Source organism: Chiloscyllium punctatum, chromosome 22 (assembly GCF_047496795.1).
Source record: "Chiloscyllium punctatum isolate Juve2018m chromosome 22, sChiPun1.3, whole genome shotgun sequence".
NCBI classification, from domain to species: Eukaryota; Metazoa; Chordata; class Chondrichthyes; order Orectolobiformes; family Hemiscylliidae; genus Chiloscyllium; species Chiloscyllium punctatum.
The window spans coordinates 61192038-61207351 of NC_092760.1; the positions used below are offsets into that span (position 1 = coordinate 61192038).

Below are 15314 nucleotides of genomic sequence, written 5' to 3' on the forward strand. Positions count from 1 at the left end.
CATAGCTCCTTGAAAGTGGAGTCGTAAGTAGACAGGATAGTGAAGGCGATGTTTGCTATGCTTGAATTTATTGGTCAGAATATGAATACAGGAGTTGGGAGGTCAAGTTGCAGCTGTACAGAACACTGGTTAGCATCGGTTAGGCCACTTTTGGAATATTGCATGCAATTCTGGTCTCCCTCCCATTGGAAGGATGTTGTGAAACCTGAAAGGGTTCAGAAAAGATTTACAAAGATGTTGCCATGGTTGGAGGATTGGAGCTATAGGGAGAGGCTGAATAGGCTGGAGTTGTTTTCTCTGGAGCGTTGAAGGCTGAGGTTTATAAAATCATGAGGGGCATTCATAGGATGAAGAGAAATTCTTTTCCCTGGGGTGGGGAGTCCAGAACTAGAGGGCATAGGTTTAGGGTGAGAGGGGAATGATAAATAAAAAAAAAAAAGAGACCCAAGAGGCAACTTTTTCATGCAGAAAGCCTGCGTGTATGGAATGAGCTGCCAGAGGAAGTGGTGGAGGTTAGTACAATTGCAATATTTAAAAGGCATTTGGATAGGTATGAGTAGGAAGGGTTTGGAGGGATATGGGCTGGGTGCTGGCATGCAGGACGAGTTTGGGGTGGGATATCTGGTTAGCATGGATGGATTGGACCAAAGGGTCGGTTTCCGTGCTGTAGATCTCTATGACTTGTATTATACATCCATCAGGCAATGATTAGATTTGCCATAAAAGGGTTTATGCAAGATCACATGGGGTTGAGTAATTATTTAACATGGATAAACAGAATCAGGATAAATCAGGTATTTTTCTGGTTGACAGGATAACCGGTGGTGGGCTAGAGTTCAGTCCTCTGGCTCCAACTGTATGCAATCTACATCAATGACTCAGATGTAGCGATAGAATGTATTTTAGCAGACAAGACTAAAAATATGTGGGAAAGTTGCAATAAAGAAACAAGAAATTCACAAATGGATATTCACAGATTAGGGGCATTCGACAGGTGAAGTTTAATATGGACAAATGTGTAAGGTTATCTGGGGGTGAGGATAACTGGGGGTCAGGATAAAAGAGGGAAAGAGGGATAATGTTGTATTGAAGGTGGTTCACTGGATGGATTTCCAGAGAAGTAGGGTGTGGCTATACAGTAGAATTCAGAAAAATGACTGAAGCTCTAATGGACATACAAGATGCGCAAGGATTGGAACATTGGACAAAGAAAGTTTCTTCTCATGGGGAACCATAGTTTTAGGCTAAGAGGTAGCAGATTTTTTTAAAAAAAATGCATGAATTTGGCATTTACCCTAGTCTAGAGTGCTGTGAATACCAGGCCAAAGTAAATTTAAAGGAGGTGGACAGAATTTTAATTCTTAAATGGGATAAAGGATTCTGCAGATTGAGCAGGAAAAGTACAGCAAAGGCCAAGATGAGAGCGGACATGATTGTATGAAGTTGCATAGCAGACTCTGAAGGCTGAACTGCCTACTTCTGCTCCTGGCTGTGCATGTACACCAATTCTCCAAATTCATGTTCTACAATGACTTTCTGGTAAGTTTCCCACTTCAGAATGGAGAACACATTCAATTCATGGACCACATGGAGAGAAAAAAAAATTATATATAAAGGGAAGCTGGACAACAAGGAATGAGAGAAGGGGTGAAACAAGAAAAGATCAATGGAGGAGAGAGGTCATATGCATAAACATCAGCTGAACTAATTAGGCCAAAATCCTCTTGCTGTGCTCTAGCATTTTGATGAAAACAGATTGAAATTACTATTAAAAATAACTCACCAATAAAATGATCCCTTTTAGGACCAGTTTAGAGTCTACACCCACATTGAGGAGCTCAAGGCATAGCTTGTCAAACTTCTCTGGAGTAAGCTTGTTCAAAATGCTAAGAGAGAAAGGATGTTGATGATTAGTGGCTCAGGCTTTAATTTCAACCTTCAAGGTTTAAACCTGGGGAAGAGAACATCCATTAATCTGCTTAATGAAATAAATCTCAAAATTAGAACACTGCAACATAAATACCAAAACTACTTTTATTACAAATTACTGGAAATGCACACAGTTGAATTAACAGAAACAGTGAAAAGAAACAGTACTGCTTTTGTACTTAAAAAAAATGCTGGAAACAAAGCTGACCTGAAATGTGATTTTTGGTGTAGGCCAAAAAGATTCTGGCCATAAACAATTCTTCATTTAAGGCATGGAAAGAACACCATATCTGGCATTAGTCAACAGAAAAGGATTAATTCTAGAATTCTGTAACACTGTGGGGTTAACAGGCTATTAACAATTTAAGATTAGAATCAGTAAAACGTTTAATATCTCTATGGAGACTTAGCTGGGATTGAAGTAAAAGGTAAGTGCAGGTCAACCTTCTTGCCAAGTCTACTTCACAGCAGCTGCCAGACTATCCCCTCAGGAACTTTTCAAATTTTTCTTAATAGTGATATTAAATTTTAAAAACAGACCCATTTTAAACAATTGCATCAAAAAACATCAAGGCAACATGAACTGAACACTACAAAAGCAATTCCATATAAACAGATTTCAAAATTGTACAAAAACGATACTGTAAAAGCAGAAGCAAACAATACAGAAGAAACTCCGCAATCTGGCAACAGTGTGGTGTGATTTAATGTTCCGAGGTCATACAGATACTACTAGACCGGAGTGTCTCCAGCATTCCCTGCATTTTTTGCAGGTTTCCAGAATCAACAATTTTATACCTGTTAAAAACATTACCTGGTTTTAAAACGTCATTTACTCAACAGAAAGTGTGTTAGGTACCTGTAACTGAATTTGTTGTCAGTCAAAACAAGTTTACAGATTACCAAAAAGGTACAAACAACTGAAGTGTCGTACTCAATGACAAAAATGTAAATAGGCACATGCACACCTTTGCTAACATTTCAGGAATGAGGATATCAATTTTAAATCCTCAGACACATTGGTGTACATTGTATTTGATAATTCTGGGAGAAATACAACTGCTACTCAGGAATTACACATCAAATAACCATTCTTGGGTTTCAATAGCTGAACAAATTCATTAATCAGCTCAAGAATGGATGCTTCAGTCAGCTAGATCAGTGCAGACAAAAACCATTCAATGTTGAAATCAACCTGCTACTCTAATGGCATGGTTTTTGAAAGATACTAAGAATCAGGAAATTGTATAGATAAATGAGCAGGGGTAACATTTGAAAGTACAAGATTTTTGTATTGAGGCAATGTGATATTTGCCATGTTTCCTGCACTGCAAAAGGACCACATTATGTAACTCATTAAGCACCTTGCAACAAGTCAATATCGTTTAAGCCCAGCAAAAGAGAATACAAAAGTTACACTAAACTCCAAGAACAGCAACGCAGGAAGCAGATAATCTGACAACAGCATAAACATTGGTCAGAATGCCCAGTTTAATTGCACTGCTCAAATGCAATCTTTCACAACTTGAGTCAGTTGCAATCTGGAACCTATTGCTGATTTTAGATGTACAAATGCTACTGAAAAGTCATACCTGAAAGAATACATCACCTAAACGAACAACAGAATTTTCAGAGCACAGTTCATTTACAGGTGACCAGCAGTGTACGTTAAGGTAGCTACATTAAAAACTTGACAATCATCTTTTAGAGAGTTAGATTTACAAATGTAAACAGATGCTGGCAAACAACAACTTTTTCCTCCTGGCCTACAGTTTAAGAAAGCCATTATGAAAACTTGCACTTATTCGGTGTCAATTACCTTAGGATCTCTTGCAAGGGACAGAGACAGGGTAAAAGTAACGGCTATTTGAAAGCTGCATGAACCATGCATTAACTGTTGCCATAGCTGCCACTTAGGTCGTGCTATACTGCAAAAACATCAAGACAGTAAGCTGCTCATGCAACTTGATGCAAATATCAGAATTAGGACTGACAGGAGCATCTAAAATTGTGTTAATAACTATCATAAAGGTATTCCTGTGTTTTTGCTCAACAAAAGTCTCAAAACATCTATCCTTTCCATTCTCATGAAACGGGCTGACTAAACTTGAACACAACTAGGATCAGGAGTAAGCAATTAAACCTTTGAACCTGCACTGCTGTTTAGTACAATCATAGCCAATCTCATGCTGGCCTCAACTCCACTTTCCTGCCCACTCCCCATTACTAAATACTTCAACATCCACTGTACTGAGGCAATGAATTTCAGATTCATGGCCCTTAGAAAAAAGTAATTCCTCACTGGTTTTAAAATCTGCCTGTCTTTAACCCAAATCTGACCTCTCATTTAAGTTGCTCCATTTAAGTGTAAACATCTGATTTGTCAACTTCTTTACCATCTTATAAACGACAAAATGGATCTTCTATCCTTCTAAACTCAAGTACAGGCCTCAGCTGCTCAATCTCACCATCTCTGGAGAATTAATCCAGTATATATCTTCCAAACTGCCTCCAATGCAATTCCATCCTTCCAGTAAACAGCCAAATTGTAAGCAGTATTCCAAATGCAGTCTCAATGCCTTTTAAAGTTGCAACAATTTCCTTTTGTGCCCCATTCTTTTAGCAATAAATCTCAAAATTCGATTTGCCCTCCTTATGCAGGTCTGAGTTGTATTAGCAGCCTAACTCATACAAACAGGTTAACCAACTCCCTCTGGACCAAACATTTTGAAGTTTCACCCATTTAAAAAGTTGTCTTTTCATTCTTCAAATAAAACAGGTAACCTCAACTCTCCATGCTAAACTCCACTTAAATTGTGGCCCATTCACCTGATCTAGGAGAAAGTGAGGAGTAAGATACCAGAGATCAGAGTCCAGAATGTGGTGCTGGAAAAGCACAGGTCAAGCAGCAGCATTGACGTTTTGGGCAAAAACCCCTCATCAGGAACGAGGCCTCATTCGTGATGAAGGGCTTTTGCCCAAAATATTGATTCTCTTGCTCACTGGATGCTGCCTGACCTGCTGTTTTTTTTCCCAAGCACCACATTCACCTGATCTACCCATTTCTGGAATCCTTATTTCTTCATTGCAGTTTACTTTCCTATTTTAGCATCACCTGCAAATTTAGGTCAACTACAATCTATTCCGGGGTCCAAGTCATTAAACTATAATGGATTTGGGCCCCAAAGACTGAACCCTGGGGCATCCAGAGTCATACTGCACAGAAACAGACCCTTCAGTCCAATTTGTCCATGCCAAAAGCAAGTTTCTTAAACTCAACTCCCAAGTGGCAGGGTTTGGCCCATAATCCCTATACAACCTTTCCTGTTGACTTACTATCCAAAAATGTATTTTCAATGTTGTGACTACCTGCATCTACCACTTCCTCTGACAATAGATTCCACATACAAATCAAAATCAAAAAGGTTTGAAAAAAAGGAACCCAAGAGATAACTTTCTCCTCTCACCTTAAACCTACGCTTTCTAGTTTTGAACTCTCCAAACCCAGGAAAGAATCTTGACTTTTACTATTCACCTTATCTTTGCCCCTCATGATTTTATACACTAAAAGAAAGTTCACCCCTCAACCTCCTATGCTCCAGTGAAAAAGTCCCAACCTTTTAGTCCATTTTTGTATCTCATACCCTCCATTCCCAGCAATATCCTAGTAAATCTTTTCTGAACCCTCTCTAACTTAATATTCTTCCTATAGCAGGGCAACCAGAACTGCACACTGTACTCTAAAAGTGGCCTCATCAACATCCTATATAATCACAGCACGATTTCCCAACTCATGTTCAAAACGGTCAGAGCAACGAAGGCAAGCACACTAACCAGCTTAACCACCCCGTTCACCCGTGACCTGAACCCCTATGTCTCTGTTTAACACTGCCCAGGGATCTACCATTAACTGTCCTGCCCTTGACTGATTTACTAATATGCAATACTTCATTTATCCAAATTAAGCTCCATTTACCATTCCTTAGCCAACCTTAGTTACAGCTTGCCAACAAAAGATCCATTTATCCCAACTGTGCTTTCCATTGGTCAATCCTCTCATTCAAAAGAATGATTTACACCTAACCCAATGTGACATGTTTTTTATTGAACCTTGTCAAATGCCTTCTGGAAGTCCAGATATATTACAGCTACACGACCCCCATTACCACCTTTGCTTGTTACATTTGAGGTAATCAGTGAAGTATGATTAACCCTTTATAAAACCATGCTGACTAGATTACCTCAACTTTCCAAATGACTAGTTTTTCCCTTAGTGAAATCCAATAATTTCCCAATGACTGATATAAAACTGATCAGTTTCCTTCTTTCTGCTCCTCTCCCTTTTTAAATGTTGTGATGTTAACATTTTGCTCCTAATCCACCTGAACCTTGCTCTAATCCAGGGAATTTCTGAATATAAATTATCCTCTCAATATCTGAAGTTAGTTCTGGTCAGACCCCAAGATGTAGGCCACCAGGCCCTGGGGACTTATCTGCCTTCAATCCTGATAGTTTGCTCAGTACTTTTTCCCTAGGTGATGGCATTACATTAAGTTTCTGCACTACTGGGTACTATTGGAATGGTTTCAGAGTCTCCCACCATGAAAACTAAAACAAAATATTGAGTTAGTATCTGCATATTTATGCTCCCCACCACCAACTCCCCAGTCTGCCATTGAAGGGACCAACATTCACTTCAGCTACTCTTTCTTTACAGACTTTCACCATCAATAAGAAAACTACAGGTACATTATTGCCCAAATGTATATCAAGGTGACAACCTGCAACAAGAAAAACTGACTACGCCGACTGACCAAATAAACTGTTGCAGATTATATTGTACTTTGGAGTTGCCAAAAAGCTTCAACTGCCAAGACAATTAAATTGGACTCACTTAGAGACAGTTCATATACTTTCTATCGTCACTGTCAAAGAGGAATTCTACAAAATAGAAACCTCATGGAATCCAAATAGAGTAATTTTGCAGCAAGAATCACACAAAAAAAATTCATTTTCTTGATAGTTTACTGTGGACAACTTTAAATTTGTTACATTAAAATAATATTTTGGAGTTTAAAACTGGTAGCCCCAGGCTTCAATCTTATGTAAAGCCCTAAAGTACTATAAGCCAAGAGAACAAAATTAAAAACTCACCTGCACCTAACTACAATCAACCAGAATACAACATGGAATACAATAATGTAATGCGCAACTTACAAATACCAAAGGAGGCTTCAGAATAATTCACTCAGCTATTGTAGATAAATGTAAAATGATTACTCTACATAATTTAAAACAAAAACAAAATGGTCCAGCCAATTGTAGTCATCCAGGCGGTGTCCAAGAGAAGCCATGCAATTTAATTCATACAGAAACAAATCAGCAACTTACTTATAAGCTATTAAATTAAAAAATCATTCCCTGGTCACTTTCAAATGGACCATAACCTTCAAGGAAGCAAAACAAATATGGAATCTGACCATGTCAACTGAAGGGCTGCAATGTATTAAAAACATTGCTTAAAATGTTCTGTGATTAGATATTTCATAGTTAATACAAAGTCAAATTTCAGAAGGTTCTTACACCACCTAAACAGGAGGGCATAGAGAAATGGAGGGGAAGTAGGCTCTGCTCATCATGTTTGTGCACATCACTAGAGAAAGATTTAAAAAGTAACCACACAAATAACCTTCACCTTCCATCCATGAAAAAGCTCAATTAGAATTTGATGACAAGTTCACGTTTTATATAAAATTTGAAGAACATGGCTCAAGCACCACTAATCTGTCAACACTAACCCTCTTTATAAAACACCCTCAATTGTGAATTGTTCAGAAAGGACTGTCTAACCTACCTAATTTTCCCACAAGACCTCCTCTGAACTGACTCCAAGAATATCTGCCCCCCCCCCCCCCCCCCCAAAATTATGTCCCAAAGCAAGATTTGTCTTTATTACAGCAGGTTATAGTCCAACAGGTTTAATTGGAAGCACACTAGCTTTTGGAGCGACGCTCTTTCATCAGGTGATTGTGGAGGGCTCGATCCTGTTACGATCGAGCCCTCCACAATCACCGGATGAAGAAGCGTCACTCCGAAAGCTAGTGTGCTTCCAATTAAACCTGTTGGGACTATAACACAGTGTTGTGATTTTTCACTTTGTACACCCCAGTCCAACACTGGCATCTCCGAATCTTGTCTTATATTGACCTTCTCTGCAATAAAGACCAACACAGGTTGCTGTAATAATTTTGTAATTAAATTAACCCAGTGCAATCTACGTTTTGGCCTAAATAAATCCAGTTTGGGTCCATCCTATTTCACAGATCAGAAATATTGAAGGTGAAATAAAAGGATATAAAGTGCCATTCCTAGGTTCCTCACACAAATCTTTTTTTTTAAAAACCAAGAGAGGGGGCAGCACTCAGTTCTGTACGGTTGAAAGCCATTTGGCAGTGAGGATGACTTACCTGTCACATGGTAGGGACACAGTAGCCATTCTGCCCCAAGGGCCTGTTTCAACATCCAATTTAAATCATAACTTACCCTCTGACTTTCCTGAAGATTCCATCTTGTCGTTCTTTCTCATTCAAGGAGTTGGCATCTCGTTTAGTGCTTCATGAAGAAACCCATCTCTGTACGCTAGGTCCTGGGGTTTCCCCCAGGATCCGGCTGTAGAGAGATAGGAACAAAGTCTATAGCAACTGTTCAATATAATTGTTACCTCATCTATGCATTATTTGAGAATGTAAAAAGCTTAGTCAATAAGAGATATAGTTCAGTTTGGCTACAACTTCAGCACGCCACAAAATAAAGTTCAGATTCAACTGGTTTTTGCCAAGCTGGGTCAGTCACGTCAATTCAGAAGCCTTTCTGTCCTCAACAACTTCCTGCCAGAAAAAGCAAATCAGCACAGGGATACACAACTGAAGACAAATAACTTGAGATTTGGCCCAGAAATAGAAACATTGGCAGACTTGTGGAAAAGGTACAGTAGAAGTGGGCTGATTGCTGATTCAGTGAAAGAGCAATCACTCCACAGGCAAAATGACAGCCATCCACGCAACATGCTTCTTCGTACTGGTATTAAAAGAGGGACAGAATTTGCAAAGCTATTAAATCTGTTTCTGGAACGAACTATTACAGCATTTGAACAGACTGCAGTGTTGTGCCCTACACAAAAAGACATATGATACCTTAACATTTAGCTGTTGCAGATATTTAATAGATATTAGTTACACAAGTTAATTTATTTTGATGAACAATTTTATATTTGAACACAAAATTTAGCTTGATATAAAATACAACAAAAATGCAACTCCAATACAACATGTGGAACTGCTTCAAGGACAGCAGGGTAGATGATATAAAGCTTCAAAAACAAAAGAGGAGGAAGTGTTGGCACAGTGGTTAGCACTGCTGCCTCACAGCGCCAGATACCCAGGTTCAATTCCCACCGCAGGCAACTGTGGGTGTGTGGAGTTTGCACATTCTCCCCTGGTCTGCGTGGGTTTCCTCCAGTTTCCTCCCACAACACAAAAGTGTGCAGGTTCGGTGAATTGGCCATGCTAAATTGCCCATAGTATTAGGCGAAGGGGTAAATGTAGGGGAATGGGTGTGGGTGGGTTGCTCTTTGGAGGGTCGGTGTGGACTTTTTGGGCCAAAGGGCCTGCTCTCACACTAAGTAATCTAATCTAGAGGTATTGAAGAGAGCTCCAGAGCTTAGGTGGTTGACAACACAACCAATAGAGCAAGAGCAGCTGTTTAACGTGTCACTTCTACCAGATACAACAGAAAGTAAAAACAGGACAGAGCACCCTCTGTCTTTGAGGAGTTAAGTGGACAGCACAGACCATACACACTTGTGTATCAAAGTGAAAAACAAAACGAATTGCTGATGCTGGAAAACAAATAACAGCAAATACTGGAAAATCCTAGCAGGTTTGACAGCATCTGAGAGCAAAATCATACTTAACTTGTCAGGTAGTGACCCTTCTTCAGAAATTCTGAACAATCTGTGGCCTTGAAATGCTAACAAATTTCTCTCCACAGATGCTGCCAAACCTGCTGAGATTTTCCAGCAATTTCTACTTCTGCTACAACCAAAATCAAAAATTAATAATGTCCAAGTAGCAAAAATGGAAAACCATTCAAGAATTATAGGATATTTAAAAAGCTATTTGGATAGGTATATGATTAGGATGGGTTCAGAGGGATATGGGCCAAGTGGTGGCAAATGGGACTAGATTAGTTTGGGATATCTGGTCAGCATAGACATGTTGGAATAAAGGGTCTGTTTCCATGCTGTACACCTCTATGACTATGACTGGTAGTAGTTAAAATACTGGGAGAGAATGTCATGGAGGGGTTTGAAGGTAAAATGACAATTCTGAAAAATCAGTTTTACCAGGAAACAGTGAAAAGAGACTCATTAATTCCTGAAAAGTCTACATGATAACTGAGCAAAAGGGAGGCCAGGGCTGTTTAGGAATAATGAAGTCAAAATAATACATGGATGAGGGTTTCAACAAGTGAGTTAGGTACTTTAGAAGTAAAAATAGTCTATAGATATTGCCTTTGGGGCATCCATACATGCATTTATGGACAATGCAATTAATTATACAAGCTCAGAGTTAAACAGGGGGGTATGGAAGGAAATTTTGTCAGGGTAGGGCAGGCTTAGATGTGCCAAAATCAACCTCTTGTTTCAAAGAATGTAGATAGGAATCTAACTTTTTAATAGCCCTTTCTGAGAATTGATAGATACCTATTGCTGGCAGTCTTGGGATAGTGCTGAGGCGCACCCCTACCTCCTCCTCCGCCCGAAGAAGCACTAGAAAGACAAGAAAATGTGTCAGTTTTTGTAAGTTTTGTTTGAATTAATACCTTAGCTTAACTGCCACTCATGCTAGGACACCTTACATTTGAAAGATCAATACAGCATTTAAAGTCTCATGTAATTCTCAGCACCAGTTCCTGCAGACTTTTATCAAAAAAAAGATGCAATACTCTCAAAGCCAGTACTGTAGATCACTGGAGCCCATAAATATCTACTTAAGCCAAATGCCATCACCACAAGGCACAACTTTAAGACTTTGCTACAGAATGTGACAGGAAGGGATCAGTCATGATATGCAGAAATTTCCTTACATTACGTTACCATAAATGATCAATGACATGAAAGCTCAGTAAACAAAGCCACAAGAAACTGTCCACTATTCACTTTAGTGGCTTGTTTACTATGTGATCTTGAGCAGGAATTAAGAACCTGTTAGTCAAAGTCAACAGTACTGAGTGCACAATGGTCAGGTTTTAAATCAAGTGATTTCTATGTACTGACTAATCTACTAAAAACACAAAATAACTTTTGTTTGCAAAAACTAACAACCATTTACTCATAAGCAAATCAAAGCTATATAGATACCTGAAACGAGAAGCAACCCCTTCTGCAATCACACTCTCCACTTTGGCGGCTTGACACAACGAAAAACTTCCAAAAGAAGATTAAAAAAAAGGGAAGGGTGGGGAAATGAGTTACCTAGGAGAGAAAATAAAAACAATTACCACACCCTGCTCAAGTACAAGCAAAGTCAAACTCCACCCACCCCACTGCACAGAAATATGGTTGTTCCGGCTAAACAGGGGAAATGCAGAAAAATATGGCCAGCTTTTGACTGAGTCAATGACGCAAGGCAATTACAACAGGATTATTTCTCAATCTGCAGATAGGAGGATCTTAATAGCAGAACTAGAAATACAGGTTGACAAAGCAAAGAGGATAATGTGGATTGGGGGGTGGGGGTGGGGGTGGGGGTGGGGGGAAAACACAAGTAAAAAAAAAGGGAGAAGATTTCAGATTCAGGATTGGAGACAAATCAAACAAAAAAAAGTTTTAAAGCCATTCACCTCAATAACCCTACACACACTGAAAGCAATTAAGGAGCTGGAAGAGGTGATAACAGGGAATCGAGAAAGCAACAACGAGTCTAGATCAAGACTATTTGAAGAAAGCCTAGAGAAGGATAGTGGGCTCACAGAAAACAATAAAGGCGTTTGAAGCACCCCCTCCCCAAACAACGTCATGAAACTGAGTAGAGGAAAACTGGTTTGGGGATAGGGTTTTAACAGTACATCAGGTGTGGGGTGGGAAGGAAGAGACACAGATTAGATTTCTTCTAAATGGACGGGGAAGAGCCAGTTTCTCTCCAATCACTCGATGAAGCGTTTCCTAATGCCCAGGAAGAGAGTACTCTCCGACTGGATAGCTGGTTGCGGGGGGAAGGGAAGAAAGAAGAGAAGAAAAAGGAGCGAAGGATCAAGAGAGAAAGCCAAGAAAGATCGAGCCCTCCCCACCAGAAAAAAAAACCCTCAAGAATCGAGCAACACTTATCCACAAACACAATAAGGCAGGGAGAGCGAAGAAATCAATACAAGGCCATTTCAATAAAACAAGCCCTGAACAACAAGCGCTATTTCACTCGAAGTCCAGCCTGTCGTCGCCTCCGCCATTTTGTCCAGAGCCGCTGAGCAGAGGCGCAAAATGGCGGCCGCACCGCTCTCTCCCCAACCGAGCTCGGCCCCACCTCACCTCACCTCACCGTCCAAGCCGCCCAGTCACTCCGTGTAGATCTTTGCTTCCCAAATAAGAGAAAAATAAATAAAAGGGGGAAGGGAAAGGGGAGGGGGGGACATCAAATTAAATTGAAATAACCCCGATCCGCATAGATGGCAGCACAAACTGGTAGCTCAAAATCAGCAGGACAAAAGAGACAGAGCTCCACCACCAGTTAGCCGAATTGATTCTCTTACCCACAATACACCACGCCCGATCGTACAGCCTAACTTTATTTCCGGTTTCACGCCTCTCCAATTCCCTACTTTATTCTTCCACTTCCCCCCTCCCCCTAGCCCACGCGTCGGTTTGGCCACAACCAAACTTGAATCGCGCGTCACGCTGATTGGCAGCCGGTCCTCACCAGTCACGCTGGCTCGTTGTGTGATACGGCCCTCCCCCTCGGCCAATCAGACGAGGCGGGCGGGGGCCCGGCTGGAGGCGCCCGCTGATTGGCCGGCGGCTTCAATGCAGCCGCACTGCGGATTGAGGCGGTTTGGCCCCGACCCGGCGACCCGTCCTGCCCCTCCCCCCACCGTGTCTTCCCGAGGCTGCTTTGCCACCGCCCCCCGGCGTTGCAAGTCCGTTTACCCCACTGTTCCCCAAACCCGGCTTTCACCTCCCCCAGCACGGGATGCCTACCCACGGGAAGAGACGGCCCCATTTACCCCTCCCCTGTCGGGGTGGTGGGGGAGTGGGTCTCCCGCTCTCGTCGGCCCAGGAACCGTCTGTCAATGGCGCATCGGTACCACCGAGTCGACGCTTCCTCCGCCGAACAATATTCGAAATGAGAGTAGGAATCGCTGCCGAAACTCAACAGGCCTGGTAGCACGCATGGAGACAAAGCCGAGTCAACGTTTGGGGCCTAGCTCCAACAACACTCCCTTCCCCCGCTGTGAGCAAGGACCAAAGGCATAATGCCAAATGGAATTACAACAGTCGCATCAAGCTTCCATTGAGAAATGCAAAGAGCCCCGAAACCCTTAAGTCCTCACTTTCCTAAGATGCTGTTGTGAGATTGGTAAAGTTTTTGGTTGGTCCCCACGTTAAATCAGGCCTCTTTACTAAAGCTGATGAGGTAATAGCGCAGATCAAGGTTGCATTCAACTGAGTATGGAATCAATGGGAATCGGGGTTAAGCCGGATGCTGCCTGAACTGCTGTGCTCTTCCAGCACCACTAATCCAGTGGTTGGAAGTCATACCTGGCACATAGGAAGATGGTTGTTGGAGGTCAGTCATCTCCACTTCAGGGCATCTCTAGAGAAATTCCTCAGGGTAGTGTCCTAGACCCAACCATCTTCAACTGCTTCATCAATGACAGTCTTTCCACCTTAAGGTCAGAAGTGAGGATATTCACCAATAACTGCACAATCTTCAGTACCATTCACAATCCCTGAACCAGACCATGTCCAAATGCCGCAATTCCTGGTCAACACCCAGGCTTGGGCCGTAACATTCACAAATGCCAGGCAAACGACCATTTCCAGATTTAGGTCTGAATTGAGAAGGAACTTATTCACCCAGAGTGTTTTGAATCTGTGGAATTCCCTGCCCATAGAAGTAGTTGAGGTTTCCTCATTAAATGTTTTTAAAGTTAAAATAACTTTTTGAACAGTAAAGAAATTAAGGGAAATGATGGGAGGGTAAGTAGAGCCATGCCCACAAAAAGATTAGCCATGATCTTATTGAATGGTGGAGCAGGCTCAGAGAGCCAGATGGCCTCCTGCTCCTGGTTTTTATGTTTTAATAAGAAACGATTTAACCACTACCCTCTAAAATTTAAAGGTAGTACCATCACTGAATCCTCCATTATCAATATCTTTGGGGTTAGCATTGATCAGAAACTCACCTGGACTTGGCACATAAATACAGTAGCTACAAGAGCAGGTCAGAGTCCAGCAAGACTGCAGCCAGTAACTCACCTGACTCCCCAGAACCTGCTCGCCATCAACAAGGTACAAATCAGGAATATGGTGGAATAATCTCCACTTATCTGGATGAAAGGGACTCCAACAACACTCAAGAAACTGCTTACCATCAAAGCAGACTGCTTGACTGACACTCAGTAGCAGTATAGCAATCTACAAGATACATGGAAGAAATACACCCAAGGTCCTTTGCATGTTCCAAACCACGAGCACTTCCATTTAGAAAAGCAAGCACCGTAGATTTATGGGAACACCACCATCTGCAATTTCCCTTCCACCTCACTCACCTGACTTGCCATTCTATCACCATCACTTGGTAAAAATTTTGGAATTCCCTTCTAAAGATACCATGGGTCTACCTACAGTATGTGAACTGCAGTGGTCCAAAAAGTGACCACCACCCAGAATGGACAATAAATGCTAGCCAACTAGCCCCCACACCTGTGTCCTGTGACAGAATGAAGAGAACAATTACACAATATAAAATGTCTAATGAATCTCTAGTAAAGAATAGTGTGTATAGTATCGTAGGCATTATCACTCGGGGTTATAAGTGTTTGTATTTGAAGGCAAGTATTTTTAAGAAAATGAGAAATTTAAGAATAAATGTGACTTCTAAGACTTTGTTTTCTGGGGGTATGTTGAGTGAAGATAAAGATGCCCAACGTCCAAAGACAGAATGCAGTAGTAAATGACTAACAAAATTAATTCACTTACAGAGGTATCAGGACAGGTCACTAAAAGTTTATAGCGAAGGGAATAAGAATTTACATGATCATAAAATCATTGTACTTAAAGGAAGGTAGAAAAACAAGAGTTCCATAGATAGGCATTTCTAAAAGGGCTG

The 15314-nt window shown here is 41.1% G+C and overlaps 1 long non-coding RNA gene across 6 annotated transcripts; it reads right to left on the reverse strand.

Moving 5' to 3' along the window:
- Positions 1-8472: 8472 nt before the first annotated feature.
- On the reverse strand, positions 8473-13201 carry LOC140493708 (uncharacterized). 6 transcript variants are annotated; one of them, XR_011963747.1, is made up of 4 exons: positions 13181-13201; positions 11351-11464; positions 10694-10759; positions 8473-8541 (listed from the first exon to the last, which is right to left on the reverse strand). It is a non-coding gene; the product is annotated as an uncharacterized lncRNA (long non-coding RNA). The 6 variants fall into 6 exon arrangements; XR_011963745.1 differs by lacking the exon at positions 13181-13201 and adding an exon at positions 12736-12759; XR_011963743.1 differs by lacking the exon at positions 13181-13201 and adding an exon at positions 12520-12729.
- Between the last annotated feature and the right edge of the window lie 2113 nt (positions 13202-15314).